General features: G+C 48.1%; 1 protein-coding gene across 1 annotated transcript in view; it reads right to left on the bottom strand.

The window, feature by feature from the left end:
• The window catches only part of NFIX (nuclear factor I X), a 328284-nt gene extending 325001 nt beyond the window's left edge, over nucleotides 1–3283 (bottom strand). The window contains exon 1 of the mRNA XM_061640060.1: nucleotides 3198–3283. The gene's annotated coding sequence lies outside the window, so the exon portion shown is untranslated. The remainder of the gene's footprint in view (nucleotides 1–3197) is intronic.
• Nucleotides 3284–14041: the final 10758 nt, after the last annotated feature.

Genomic DNA, 14041 nt, shown 5'->3' with positions numbered 1-14041 from the left:
ATGTGACTTAACTATCTATCTACTTCCACCAAAGACAGCAATTAATAAATCAAGATGATAATGATGATGATTTTTGCAAAAGTTCAGGATATAGGGGTGGGATTATTATCATGATGTCCCCCCATAATTGTTCTAGATTTGTACTGGGATTGTGAGTCTATTTTATTTGCAGGCCTTATCTACAAGTCAGCTGGTTGCTCAGGTAGCTTAGATTTGAGGGAGGGAGAAAAGTGGCCCAATCAACGCCTTGCCCATACTTTGGTAGTCTAAATGAAACTTTCATAGCATGAAGACACCAGTCTTGTTCCACTGGTAGGATCAGAGGTGCCACATTTACTTTGCTATTCAAATTGACATCATTCCACTCAGTTTCTGTGTAGCCTTTCAATCCCTTGCCTAAAATACCACTTCCTCATAATGGAGAAAGTGACATGGCTGCAGCCATCTACTCTTACAATCCTTCTCCTTCAGATGAAACCGGACATTTTGCCACAACAATATTCCCATCTCTAAGTTGGAGACTACTGTTTGTGGGACCAGCCATAATTCTAGCTTCCACATGCAGCAGAATCCTGCAGGCATGCTTCCTCAGAACTAAAATCCAAGTAGCTCAATAGGGCTTACTCTCAACGGCTGCAATCCTAAATGCATTTACCCAGAGACAAGCTCCATTAAGCTCAATGGGGCTTACTTCTGAGCAGACATGTATAGGCTTGCACTGTAAATTGCAGTCACAAGGTAAATTTCCATTCCAGTTGTCTTTCAACCTAATTAAGCTCTCCATGAAAGCTAAAGAACACAGTTGTCCTATGTTTGCTTGTAAATAGCAGAAGTGTAGACTTACAAAAAGATACAGAAATGTCACTTCTTGCCTGCCTGTCACAAAACTGGCCACCTCACATAGCATTATGACCTACTTCTTTCGTCTGTGCAATGGGGAAAAGAGAAATCCTCCAGCAGGGTGTCCTGATCAGTGCAAGTTGGTAATTTTAGACTCTGATTTTTTGTGTGCATTGGGGGGGGGGGTCTTTAGAAGGTAACATCAGTGTACAGCTTGATTTATCTCAAAAGGAAGTAAGCCAGTGCTGCTGCATTTGAGGGGCCCCCTGCTTATTCTGCAGAGTAGGAGTCCTGGACCTACCTCCAAGCGCTGCCCTAGTGTCACCATTGACCTTGATCTTACAAAAGTTTATAATTTAGATTATAATTTGTTAACTCTTTTAATAAATAAAATAAAACCAACATAAGTGCAGTCTGACTTTCATGCCACAAGCCCTTGGGAGCACTGACTGTCTGCTTTAGATACAATCTCAGTCACACACACACACACAGACCCTCCCAGGCAAAAGCTGGCCTGGCCTACACTGTCTGGTGGAGCTTTTCCATGTTAAGGCTGGGAGAAGGTTTCCTCCTGCAGAGTGAAAGGAGGATTTAATTCTGCTCTTGCTATGGTCAAACAGGAATGAAAAACATTAAAGCAAAAGGAAAACAAAAAGAGATGCACGAAAAAGACATCCAAAAAAGTTGCAAATTTGTCTTATGGATAGTCTAAACTCCCCAAGCAGCTGCTTTTAGAGTCAAATTTCTTCTCCTCACCCCTCAAACACAACCCCCCCAAACAATAGTGCAATAAAGTAAACCCTATTTCTACAGATCAGAAGGCCCTGGCGATCAGCCAGGAGAACGAAGCAACTTCTTGTTAGCCGAAGGAAGGAAAAACGCGGCTCACTCCGCACATTTGGCCACCGCCTGCAGTGCTGGGAAGTTCTCCTGTGCCAGCTTTTGCAGTAGCCTCCATTCATTGCGCAGGAGAACTTCCCAGAAGACGGTGCCCTCGCAGTCTCCCCAGTATAATTCTTGGGACTCTCCCCGGCTTGCCCATAATAAGCGCACTTCAATGCGCGCGCATTGTCGCCTTAGAAGCACGGCCTCCGCAGCACGCAGACAAACTACGGCCAGCATTTTCCCCCACGTCGCTGCCGCCGCCGCTTCCATTTTAAAGACGTTACTTTTCGCCCGGTGCAGAAGAGAGGCGCAAACCGTTCGAAATAAAACCTTGGGACTGCCCCAAGAGACGGTTCTGCACTTTATGCGGCCTCTTTTGCTGCTTTGGCTTTTTTGGCACAGAGGCTGGCCAGAGGAAAAGCGGGATAAAGTGGAGGACCGACAGATCGGCTTCAACCGGCCGCTCGAAGATCCCGCTGCTCCACGAAGTGCAAACGGAAGGACCCATCTGTAAGTCCGAGAAGTCTTGGTGGCAATAATCGCGTCTCTGCCTTGTTTAAACCGACTGGGGGCATTTCAAGCGGCTACGGAATCTCACCGACACTTGCTGAAACTGTACTGAAACATCGTTCACACTCAGGTCACCCGCTGCCTGTACGCGCAATCGTCCCGGCACTGCCCCTGGCCGCTCCTCGCCTTCCCTTCCCTCCCTTAGTTTCCCCGACTGCCGAAGTGTAGGCTGTAAGCTCCTTTAGGCAGGGACCTCTCTGTTTTGCTTACGTCGCTCTATAAAGCACTGCGTAGAGTGAAATAAATAAATAAATAAATCGGTGATGACGAAGACTACAAACTGCTCCTCTAAGAACTTGCCTAAAAGCCACTTCTGGGCTTTTCCTACCAAGGGAAAAGCCGGCAAAGTCCTGTCCAGACTGCGTGAAGCTGTTGTAAACTAAGGGGAGGCATATCTGCCCTTGTGATGGCAGTTCTTCGAAGTACACCACTGACTCGAGGAATGGCGTGGGCGAGGAAAGTCAAAAAGAGCCACAGAAAGGCATCTGTGGGCATATTTGACCTGAAACTGTTTGTGTGTGTGTGTGACCTCTCTCCGTCCTTCCTGTCCCCACTGGGGAACATGAGAGGCGGGGGCTCGACACCATCAATTTCTTTCAAAGCTACCGCTTCGTCTTGCAAAGAGAGAAGCAATCCCTTCGACCCGGGCATGACTCTGGAAGTATCATCATCATCATCCCCATTCGCGTGGAAAGGGTTAGCTACCCCGCCCCCGACACCAATGAGGCTTTACTTTTGCCTGCTCCTTTACAAAGTCGAAGCTCCTGGAAGAAGAGGAGGCTGCTGTTGGCGCCGCAGCCGCCAGGCCTGGACAGGCCGAGCACAAAGGCGGGATTGTCCGCTGCTGCTTTGGAGGAAAAGTATTAATCAGAGAGGAAATTATTGATTTCCATAGCACGTACCATGACGGTGGAGAGAATTTGGCCAAACATCGGAATCCCCTAATTTCCCCCCTCATACAAAAATAAAAAAAATAGTAAAGCACCACCAAGAGCAGGAAGGACAGCGCAATCTCGCTCCACAAACCCGTCGATTTCTTGCTGCTGCTGCTGCAGTGGAGCAGGCGGAGGAAGAGGCGGCGTCACAAAGTGTGGCTCGGCGAAGGCCCGGAGCTGGAGAGCGGGCGAAGGAGGGAGCGGGCGGGCGAGACGCAGCCGCAGCGTCCGGCGCGGCGCAGGCAGGGGTCAATTTGAACAAACCGCGGCCCCAAAAGAGACGAGCGATCGCCCGGCGCTGGGCAGGAAGGACGTGGCCGCGTCTGGGCTCGCGATCTTCCCACCCGCTTAGACCGTGTTTTACTCGAGCGGCTGCTTGAGTCGGAAGGAGATTGGCCTCCAAAGACTGGAGAAATGCCACCTTCTGTGCCGCCCGATTTGCAACACTTCCAAGCTGGAGCGGTGCACTTAGCGGAAGGGAGGGTGGCAGAGAGCGAGAGCGGGAACCGGGCGCGGGGGGAGGATGGGCGGGAGGGAGTGAAAGAGGCAGAAAAGGAGCGCGATGGAGCGAGGCCGTGCAAGTGGGGCCGCGCTGTGAGTTGGGGTGCTCCCGTGGGCTTTCCACTCCATCGGTGGCTCCGCGCAGCTTCTTTCGCCTCTCTCCTTCCTCTTTTTCTGCCCCCGACCCGCAGCCTCACAACTCCGCTTCTGGGGGTGGGGAGCGAGAGCGGACTGGAAGAGCGCTGCGGAATGGCTCAGAATCCTTGCCGCCTTCGGAAAGGGGGTTGAAGAGGGCGCCGCCGGGTGCGGAAAAGAAAGAAGGGGGTGAAGTGGAGGGGACGTTGCGCGAGGAGTTCGGCTCCTGCTGCCGCCCCAGGAAAGAAGAGGAGCGATCGGGCTGCGGGGCTCCCCCCGCCGGCTCTGAACATATCCCGATCCCATCCTAGGCCTTGCCTCGTGCACTCCGGGACAATGAACAGCAGCAGGCAGACAAATTTCGGTTCTTGTGCTTTTCCCTCCCTCGCGGGGGTTGAGGGTGGGATTCATCATTATGTCTCTCGTCAAAAAGTTTGAGCCAAACCAAATCTAGGCAAGGGAGAGAACTGGGACAGAAACGCCCCCTCCTCCCGCCACGTTTGCCGTCCTGCAAATCTAGGCCGGCCTTGGTCGGACTCCTCCGCACGCCGTCGAGCCTGGATGCCCACTTGGCACCGTCCTCCTCCCCGCAGCGAGGAGGGCTGGCGCCCGGGATCCTCCGTAACGCGTGCGAGGCTGTTGTGCCCGGAGCCGGCCCTCTCGCGGGGGGCTGGACCACGGTGTCTTACCACATGTGCTCCCCTCCCGAGGCCAAGGGAGGTCCGAGCAGGACCAGAGCGAGCGCCCCCCCCCCCGCGTCTCCTCACACCAAGCACGCCCACGCACCCGTGGGGCTTTCTGCGGGCAGCTGGAGGGAGGGGAAAAGACCAGGCGGGGTCAAGTGGGCCCTTTCGCCGGCCTAGTTCGGCTCCCAGGCCCGGCTGGGAAGCTGCCTGTGATCCACGCGCCTCCGCTGCCGCTGGAGAGGGAGGCGAGTGTGGCGGGCTCCCAGGCAGAAAGGGACGAAGCTAGGCACGTGCGTGTGTGTGGGGGAGAGTATTGCCTTGTGGCCATGTTGTCCCTCCTCCCCATTTTGCAGTGAAACGGAATGAGGTGCGCCAGCTCCGGCCCTTGTCCAGCGCTCGCCCTCCTCGTTTGCGCCTCGGCTGCGTCGCTGCCGCCGCCGCTAGTTCCGGCGCGTTTTAAGCGACGGCTCGCAGCAAGGCCACCTTTGGGCCACCGCTGCAAACGCCGTCACGTGGAGGATATGCTAATCAAGGCAGGTGACTCGTGGGGGGAGATGCTCCCAGCTGCGTCTGCTACAATCTTGAGTTCAGTGGGACTTACTTCCCGAGTAAGCATCCGCGGAATTGCTCGGCCGCACTTTAGTTTTAGAGATTAAATAGTTGCTGCGGAAGGAGAGGAGAGTTGGGGATGGAGACGATTTCCATACCACGGCATGTGGAAATAAAAGAGAAATAAAGAGAAACTTTCAGGCCTCTCAGAGTCTTTCTTGTAACAGATCTTTGGGTAGGTTGTTTTGTGTTTTCTCCCCCCCCCCTTCCTTTTATTTTCCTTATTTTATCTGAAAATAGTCGATTAATAAAGAATATAAATATCACACACAGTACATCATCATCATGTACCAAATAAATGGAGTGAATTCTGCAGGCTGCTGAATTCATTTTTTCCCTCCATGTTCATCATACTTTCTCCGCTCAATTTAGAGGAATCAACACGGTTGATCTGCTAACTATAGTTTTGGGCAGTTGCTCTGAAAATACCACCTTCCGCTTCGCCGATAAATCCTGGTTTACCTTCGGCAACGGCTTCTAAATGGTCGCTTTCCCCTCTCATTGGTTTGTATTTGCAGTTAAATTGCTCTCAAGAAGCGAACCTGTGTAGACATTCTAGCTTCCTTAAGCGGAGTCTCCTGAAAGGTGCGTTCAAGAGCTTCCGAATAAAGAAGGCTGCGAAGAGGCCCAGGTGAGCCGCTGGGAAGTGCGAGACAGCGAGCGAGTGGCAAGAAACAAACAAGCCCGTGTGAACGGTCCCGATCTTTGCTCGGAAGCTCGTAGGGTCCAGGGAGCAACTTTTCCTCTTAGGCCCCGATCCCGGGCATATTTCACAGAAGCTGCAGTCCTCCCAGCACGCTGACTAAGGAGTAAGCCTCTTTGAACTAAGTGGGAATGATTGCTTCGTCATCACGCCTAGGATCGCGTTGTATGCAAGTCCCATCCGATTCAGGGAAACGAGTTTGGGTCTTGAACCTCTCCGCTTCCTCCTTATTTCTGGATGAGGAGAGCAAGAATCTCTCTTCTTTGTTTTAAACGAGTTGTGGGCAATATTACATGTTTTATAATGCTGTCCCAGATTGTTTTACTGCACTTAGTAAAAACACTTCTGCTGGAGACATTTTAAAAAATTAACATGCAAAGAAGGGTTGTTATGGATCAAAGGGATTCCTTCATATTTGCCTCTTTTGGAGCCCAACCCATAACCCGGCTCTGCCTCGGCACTTGGAAGGAGGCCAGTCATGACCTCTTCCATTTCGGATAAGCTTCCACCCAACCTTCCTGGGTTGGCTGGCCAAGGGGGCTCTTGTGTGATTCAGGTACAGACGGAAATGCGAAGAGAAGCAAGCGTTTCACCTTAACTTTCTCGGACACAGGGAATGATCCACCCAGAGTTATGCCCTTTTAGGGCCAATTGATTTCAATAGGTAGATTTGAGGAGGTGCTACTGCTTCCCTGTCCCACTGAAAACAATGAGACTTGAAAGGATTTCAGTTTATCTAGATCGTGCTCTCTATTTCTGCCCCCTGCCCCCTTTCAGGGACCACAAAAATAGGATGGAACCCTTTCTTAAAATAACAAAAGCTTTTTTTCAAACAGTGACTTTGGGAATTGGCGCAACAGGGTTCCGTTCCTACTACTAAGAAAATAGAGGCAACTTCCAAGGGGTGGTCTTGCCAAGCTCCCATTCATTTCAATGGGGCTTGCGCAGGAGACCCTCCTGCTAGATTGTACCTTTTGTTTTCATGATATATTTAGCTAAAGTGAACTTCCGCTGAAAGAGAGGGCTAAAAAGTTGGTCAAGCAACTTTTGAAGCGAGATCTGGCAGTCGAGATTTAAAAAATAAGAGTGCGCCAGAGCCAATAATAATGACATACTCATTCTTCGTGATGTTAACGTTGCATAAAGAAGGGCGCAGGGTTATTCACTCCAGCCTTTCTTTCGTAAAAGGAAGAGTTAAACATTTTCTACGAATTGAGGAAAGGGTGCCTTTAAGAGCCGCGCTTGCCTCTTTTCCAAAAAGCCGGCAATTCCCTACAAATGATCGAAATCTTATTGATTTGTTTCAGACAGTCCTTTCCCAGGTAATTCGCAACTTCACAAAGAAAGGCTTTACGAGGTTTTGTTGGCTGTTTGATTTAAGAACAATATTTCCGCTTTTCACTGAGGAAAAAACCCAACTACAACACGAAAGAAAACAAATTGTTAAGGGAACGGGTCACCCAGCGCCAGGTATAAACCAGGAACCCCCAAACCCATCGAAACTAAACTAATTTAAGGAGAATCGTTTTCTTTTCCCCACCCCTATCGAAGCAAAACGTAAATCGTGCACAGATTTAGCACGCGCGCGCACACACACTACTGAACTGAAATTAAAGTGTTTTAATTTAAAGTAGTATATTTGCTGACCAGTTTCATCACGACCTTTGCTTTTTGTCCAGATGTTTGTTTTAAATCAGCGCATCACATTTCCCCCCCAACTTGAACATTCCCATTTCTTTATAAAACGAAATAGACATTTTCCTGCTTTCCAAGTGAAATCTAAACATTTAGATGGGAGGGCGGGGTGGTGTCACTAGGGATGCCGCCTTACGAACGCCTTCCTGGGAGCAAATCTCAGTGGGTCTTGCCTCCGAATAAGGATGCGGGACACCACCCTGCAAGGTTGGTGTGTTTCTGCAGCAGTCAATGCAGCGAGATGGCATTTGGGATGTTGACGTTCGCGTGGGGGTCCCGGGCCTGACAAACCAAACTCCAAACCTCAGTCGGGCCCAGACACAGCGGGACCCTGTTTGCTCAGGAACCTCTTGTGGACTTGGATTTGCTCTGTCGGGCTGATTTTCGAAACTGTCCTTAAAAGTAGGCGTCGTATAGGAAGAGAATAAACATCTCGTAAGAATTTGTCACTTAAATAGCAAAGGGGGGGAATAAAGAGGAAAGAAAAAGCCATAAAGCCATCGTTGGAAAGTAAATTGCAAAATGGATAATGCATACGGAAATTGTGAGAAACAACTCGGACGGCTAGCCTGAATATCACCCTATTTGAACTTATACAGACTTTTCAATGGCAAGGTCTAGCTAGCTAGGTATCGTTGCTTAAGGAAAGAAGGAGAATTAAACCCTGCCTGTATTTTGCACATTGATTGCACAGCGACCCATTGCCGCTGTCACTGCCGGACAGGAAAACTGAGGCAGGGGCATAAATAAAAGTACCCAGGAGACCGCACACCAGGAGTCCGAGGACCCAGCCGGAGCTCCACAACTCAACCAAACCACCAGCCCGTAGTATATTCTGTTGCTCATATGAGGCAAGAAAACAAGATGATCTCTCAGAAGGGCTGGAGTCGGGATCCAGCTGAGTCGATCTTCGCAGCACTTCAGCTAGCTGGTCGATCTCTCTCTCTCTCTCTCTGGACTACCCTCCACACTACACACACACACACACGCATGCAAGCGGCCAAAGCTGGAAAGTGCCCCCGTTCAGCAGATGCCGAATGCCATGTGTTCATTCCTCCCCAATTCTTCTCCCCCCAAAAAACATTTTTAGCAACTTTGCCCAGCGCTAAAAGGGCCTCTGCTCTAAGGGATGGAGGAATATTCCCGACAGGCCACGTTGGGCTTGTCTCTCTCCACGCAAGGACAGAACGTCACCAAGCCTGGGGACAGCGTTCCTCGATCTGGTTTGGACATTTGCAAGCCGGAAATCATTCGTTCTGCTCGACCTCTAGTTGTGGTATGGAAGTGGCATACCAGCAGGGGAGAGGAGCAGGTGGACAGCTGTGAGTCAAGAGTGCTTTTCCCCAAACTGCAGGGCCAAGATACAGAATTATAGAGCTGGAAGGTACCTCAGTGGTCATCTAGACCTACCCTGTACTGATACAGGAAATACACTAATATAGCACCCTACAGCTTCTCCTCCACAACACCCTTGATATGAATATGAGCTGTGCAAGAACACTGTTATATTGGCTCAATTAAACTACATTTTAATTTAGAACACCCTCTTTGCACCTGCATCTTAGCACTGAATTAGGAGAACCAGGATTGGAACAGCAAATAAGGACTTGGAAATCAACTGCAGCTTTGTGGTCACATATTTATTTTGTTTTACACATTGGTAAACCACTACAGTAAGAAATGATGCACACACTACAGCCAAAGTAGGATCACCACATTCCATTCCCCCACCAAGACCTTTAAAACTGTATTACACACAGAAAATCCAGAAATGAGGCTTTTCTCAACATAGTGAGGCAGTGTTTTGATGGAAACCTCACCTGTTGGATTGCTGCTCTTCATGCAGCTCTTAATGACATAGGAGTGGGAGGTGAAAGTGATAGGAACATCTACCCTGAGCACAAGGGGTGAAGACATCTACAGATCCTGTAACATATCAAGTTATTAAAAAACATTATAAATTGTACATTGTTTTCTTTTCAGTATGGAATCATTAAGCATACATTCAAGATTGTAGAAGAAAGCCAGATATTAGCTTGCTCAGAAACTTAGTGAGGCCAAACAGAATGGTACTGTTACAATGCCTCTTTGGCACACTCAGCTGCTGAATACTATTGGCGGAGATAAGAAGAACATCAGAGAGCAGCAGCCAGTGGGCTTTTTTGTTCTGGTTTGCAGAGAAAGAGAGAGTGTGTACTAGTTTTGAGCAGGAGCAGTATCTGAGCAACAATAATTTGAACAATGGCAACTTTGAACCATGAAAACTTTAATAGCAGCTTCCCTAAATATCTACAAACATTATTTAACATTTGTGGTAGTGATCCCCAAGTTGGGAGCAGAAATTAGTAGTATGGCATTGAACCTCTCTATGGGGCAGCATAAGATGGGGAAAATATTGTCCCTTTCCTGTGAAGCTACAAGTTCTCAGTCTGCAAGCCAGAGTCCCTTCCTAAGGAGGCGCAAACCACACTCTGTCCTTTCCCCCTTAGGGTTGTGCCTTTCAGTTGGGCTGGGCAGTGGAATTCTTCCCTCCTGCTGCCAGCCCTGCAATAATTAAAGCCACTCAACCAGCCACCGCCTAATGGACTGTGAGGGTGTGGTAACCCTTCAACTTTGCATGGTCATCTGGGATGTCTGTTCCCAGGGAATTTAAATGTCAATGCCCATTGTCCTTGAAATGCAGGAATTAAGAATGGTGACATTTACCTCCTTGCTGTAAAACACCTTTCATCTCTTTTCTTCTTTTAAATATATGCAATGCTCAGTTTTTTAATTTGCTTCTTTTATGGATTGGTGCAATTACTGCTCATTGCAGAGCGTCCCTGATTTTAGTGTCAGGACAAGTGGCTTGACTGCTGGGAATCCATCTTACTCCAGGTGAGGGGGCAGGCCCTTTTCTCTTGTGATACACTGGTACTACCCACATTATGGGATTCTCTGCCAAGCTATATCTGTTTGGCCAGCCTGTGAGCAAGTGAAGACCTTTTTATTGTTGGAATATTAGTGAAATTAGCAGAGTTTAGCTGAGTGTGAGAGTTGAGTGTAGCTTGCTCAGCATTTCTGTGCAGAGTGGGTGTCTGTGGTTTACCTGAGAGAAAGCAAGCTTTTACCTTGCCTTTAATCTCTGGGACTTTAGACATAGTAAAATAATTAGAGGCTACTTCATAAATAGAAATACACATTTGTAAGAAAGGCACAGTTCTAGCTAACCAACTACATTGGAGGTGCTTTGCCCTGGCTTGATTGTTGCTCCCATTCTATTGGGGAGAGACAAAAGGAAGATGTCTGCTCTCCCTTGCTGGTTTGAGAAGAAGGAAGGAGAGGCTGGAAATAAGGTCAGTTCCCTGAGTGTATCAGTTTACAACAGAAGGCAGGCAGGCAGAGGAACACAGGTAAGATTAGGCTGTCTAGCCAGCTGGAGGATCCTCTCTGTAGGCATGCGAAGAGAACCAAACAGGAGTTGTTATTGCCACACTTTCAATACTTATATCCAAAAAGCTGTTCCCTGGCTCTTGAGTGGTATTAGCAGATGACACTGGGAGCCCTGTGAATTAGACTGTGAGCACACTAGTCACCTACCGCAAAGCGTTTCCATTGGCCACACTTGGAGGGGGAATGGGTTGATCTGCTGATCAGTTGCAAAATCTCTTTTAAGCTTTTTTTTAATGCACTTGAGCTTAATCCCACCAAGTTTCACAGGAGAAAGGGGTAGGGTTTGAAAAAGGGGTGGAACTGGCAGAAGAGTAAGTGTGTCTCTACCATTAGACACTCTCTGCCCTGTATCACCTTTGCTGTTCATAGGAAGGCAGTTCCAGGCGGGCCATTCCCAGTACAGCCCATAATCCTCCTGGCTTGGGAAGTCAGGTGATACCAGAGGGCCAATCAAGTGCTGCTAGCTGATTTCAAAATCTCAGAGCTGCTGACTTCCTTCATACTGGGGAATTTGTTGCCATGGATGTCTCTCTCTGTTCCACCATAAACAAACTGTGTTGGTCCCCACTAATATTCATGGTTATCATATGGTTGTTGACTGCACAGTTCCAGTCATGACAGTATCAGAATAACCACCCTATCACTGATTGGTAGTACCTCTTTCTGAAGCTACATCCCCACCCCCAATCCAGTTAAGGGTAGAGACACAGTTACTGTTGTGCCGGTTCAAGTGAATCTCTACCTCTCTTTTCTTAAACGGAAGCATACAATGTTAATCAAATTCTACTCCCTTTTACTCTTAAAACCTCATTGGATCAGCTCCAGTTTTTTTTAATTTAAATTCTGCTTCAGGGTGGTTTTACAACTGATTGGTAGGTCAACCCCTTTGTCTTCCAGGTGCAGCCAATGGAAACGCTTGACTGCAGGCTGAGGCAGTAGTGTAGTGGCAAATTGAGAAGTGCATGGTCCCTTCATGTTAGTCACAGCCATGATCCCTCCTCGCTTTTTTTTGCTGTGGGGTTGAAAATGAGATCCTTGTTAACGACTAGGAACTAATAAGCATGAAAGAGAAGAGTGTTAGCCCTAAGAAAACTCTTTTCAGTGTTTGGTTCCCCCTCCTTTCATTCTGGTTGGCTCCAGTCAGCAGGAAACAACAAGAAAGCATGTTAGAAGACTCTTATTGGTGGCTAACACACTCCCCTTCCATGTTAATTGGCTTGCAGGAAGCTGGAGACATTGGGACCCTGCTCCCAAAAAAGTAAAAGGTCTAAGACCCCCCGAGACCCCCCATGACTACACCCAGGGCTCAGGCAGAGACAGTGATAGGACCAATGTTTTGCTGTGGACAGTCCTGAAGGGTTTGAAGGCAGCAGTGGGGAAGGGAGGTGTGGACAGCAGAGGGCAGTGTCACTTCAAAACACAGCCAGAAAAAACATTCTGGCTGCTTTTGAAGCTACTAATGCGCCCACACCTGTGGCGTTGTAGTGCTAGCATGACAAATGAAGTGGTAAAATTCTGGACTGTACAGTTTCAGACTGCAGGAAAAGGGTCCACTGGAAATCTTTCTCACTGATGTACTAGTTTTCTGTCTGCATATAGTCTTCTAAAAAAACATGGAAGAGCATTCAAAAATATGACACTCACTCCTGCAGTCTGAAGAGGTACAGTCCAAAATTCTGCCACATTTGTCCCTGATATATTTATATATTTATGGACACAAGTCAAAAGCATGAGCATCTACAGTTCTGGTAAACCAAAATGGCCCCCATGGCATCAGGGGACCTTAGAGCTTGAACCAAGAACCTAGTGGCCCAGAGTTGGGACCTCATCTAGTGCGCTACCTAGGAATGTGTGGGGTCAGGGGCCTTCAGTCCTAGATGCTGCTGCAGGCAGTCTGAGGTTGAGCAGCCCATATAAATATTTGACTGGTGGGCAACAGAACAGTACCCATAGAATAGAATAGAATGTGACCACCAATGGGGTTAAACCAGCTGGATCTTTTGATAGTAGTTCTTTCCAAAGGCAACCCCCCCCCAGCTTCATACAGTCAAATGCAGCAGAGATAGGTGAACATATTACTCCAAACTGAAGTAGCAACCTTTGCCACATTACTGAGAGTGAATGTTGTTTCTGACACTAACCCTGTGGGCCTCCTAACAGGGTTTGGCCCACCATTCTGCAGAGTAAGGCAGTTGCCATAGTGGGGTAGGGCAGTTGCTCCCACAGCCATTCCCATCCTCCTGAGCCAGTGACCTGGCAACCCAGCAGGTTGCTTGTTGCTAGCCTGGGATGTCTGTCTGTCTCTCACTTAGTTGCCTTTCCCTAAGATGTCACAGACATTTCCCTCTGGCAAAGGCCCCTGACAAAGCAACCAGCCAGAAAGGAAGGGAGCCCAGCCCAGCAGGTATCACATGTGTAGCTGAGATCACATGACACACACTGGTGCTAGCCAGGTGCTTCTGGAAAGTCCACAAGAAGGGCATGAAGACATCAGTTGTCCCCAGCACAAGTATTCAGAAGTGTACTACCACTAGATATGGTGGCTCCATTGAGCCACCATGGCTGTTGATAGATCTATCCCTCCATGAATTTATCTTATTCCACCTAAGCTAATCACTATCATAATAACTTGTGGCAGCAAACCTCATACATAATAGTTGTGAGAAGAAATACATGTGAAGAGCCCTGCTGGATCAGACCAATGGCTCATCTGGCCTAACACTGGTTCTCAAAGTGGTTTGGAATCTACTACCAAGCAATTTCATGGCGGACTCTGAATTCTAGTACTGTATTAGAGATGGACAGATGTTTCCATTTCCATCATTCATAATGTGATCAGCTCTGTCATGTCTCTCCCCTCCACCAACATAGTCATTCTTCATCTAAACTAAAAGTCTCCAATGCTTTAGTCTTTCCTTCTAGAAAAGGTGCTCCAGTCCCTTCATCATTTTTTTTTCTGTACACAATAATTTGAGTTTAATTTGCTATTCACAGCTACTTGTTGAGATTTATGTTATGCCATTTTTAATCATAGAATCATAGAATAGTAG

Source organism: Rhineura floridana, chromosome 1 (genome assembly GCF_030035675.1).
Source record: "Rhineura floridana isolate rRhiFlo1 chromosome 1, rRhiFlo1.hap2, whole genome shotgun sequence".
In the NCBI taxonomy this organism is placed as follows: Eukaryota; Metazoa; Chordata; class Lepidosauria; order Squamata; family Rhineuridae; genus Rhineura; species Rhineura floridana.
The sequence above is the reverse complement of the archived record's forward strand: the minus strand, read 5'-3'. Positions and strand labels throughout refer to the sequence as shown.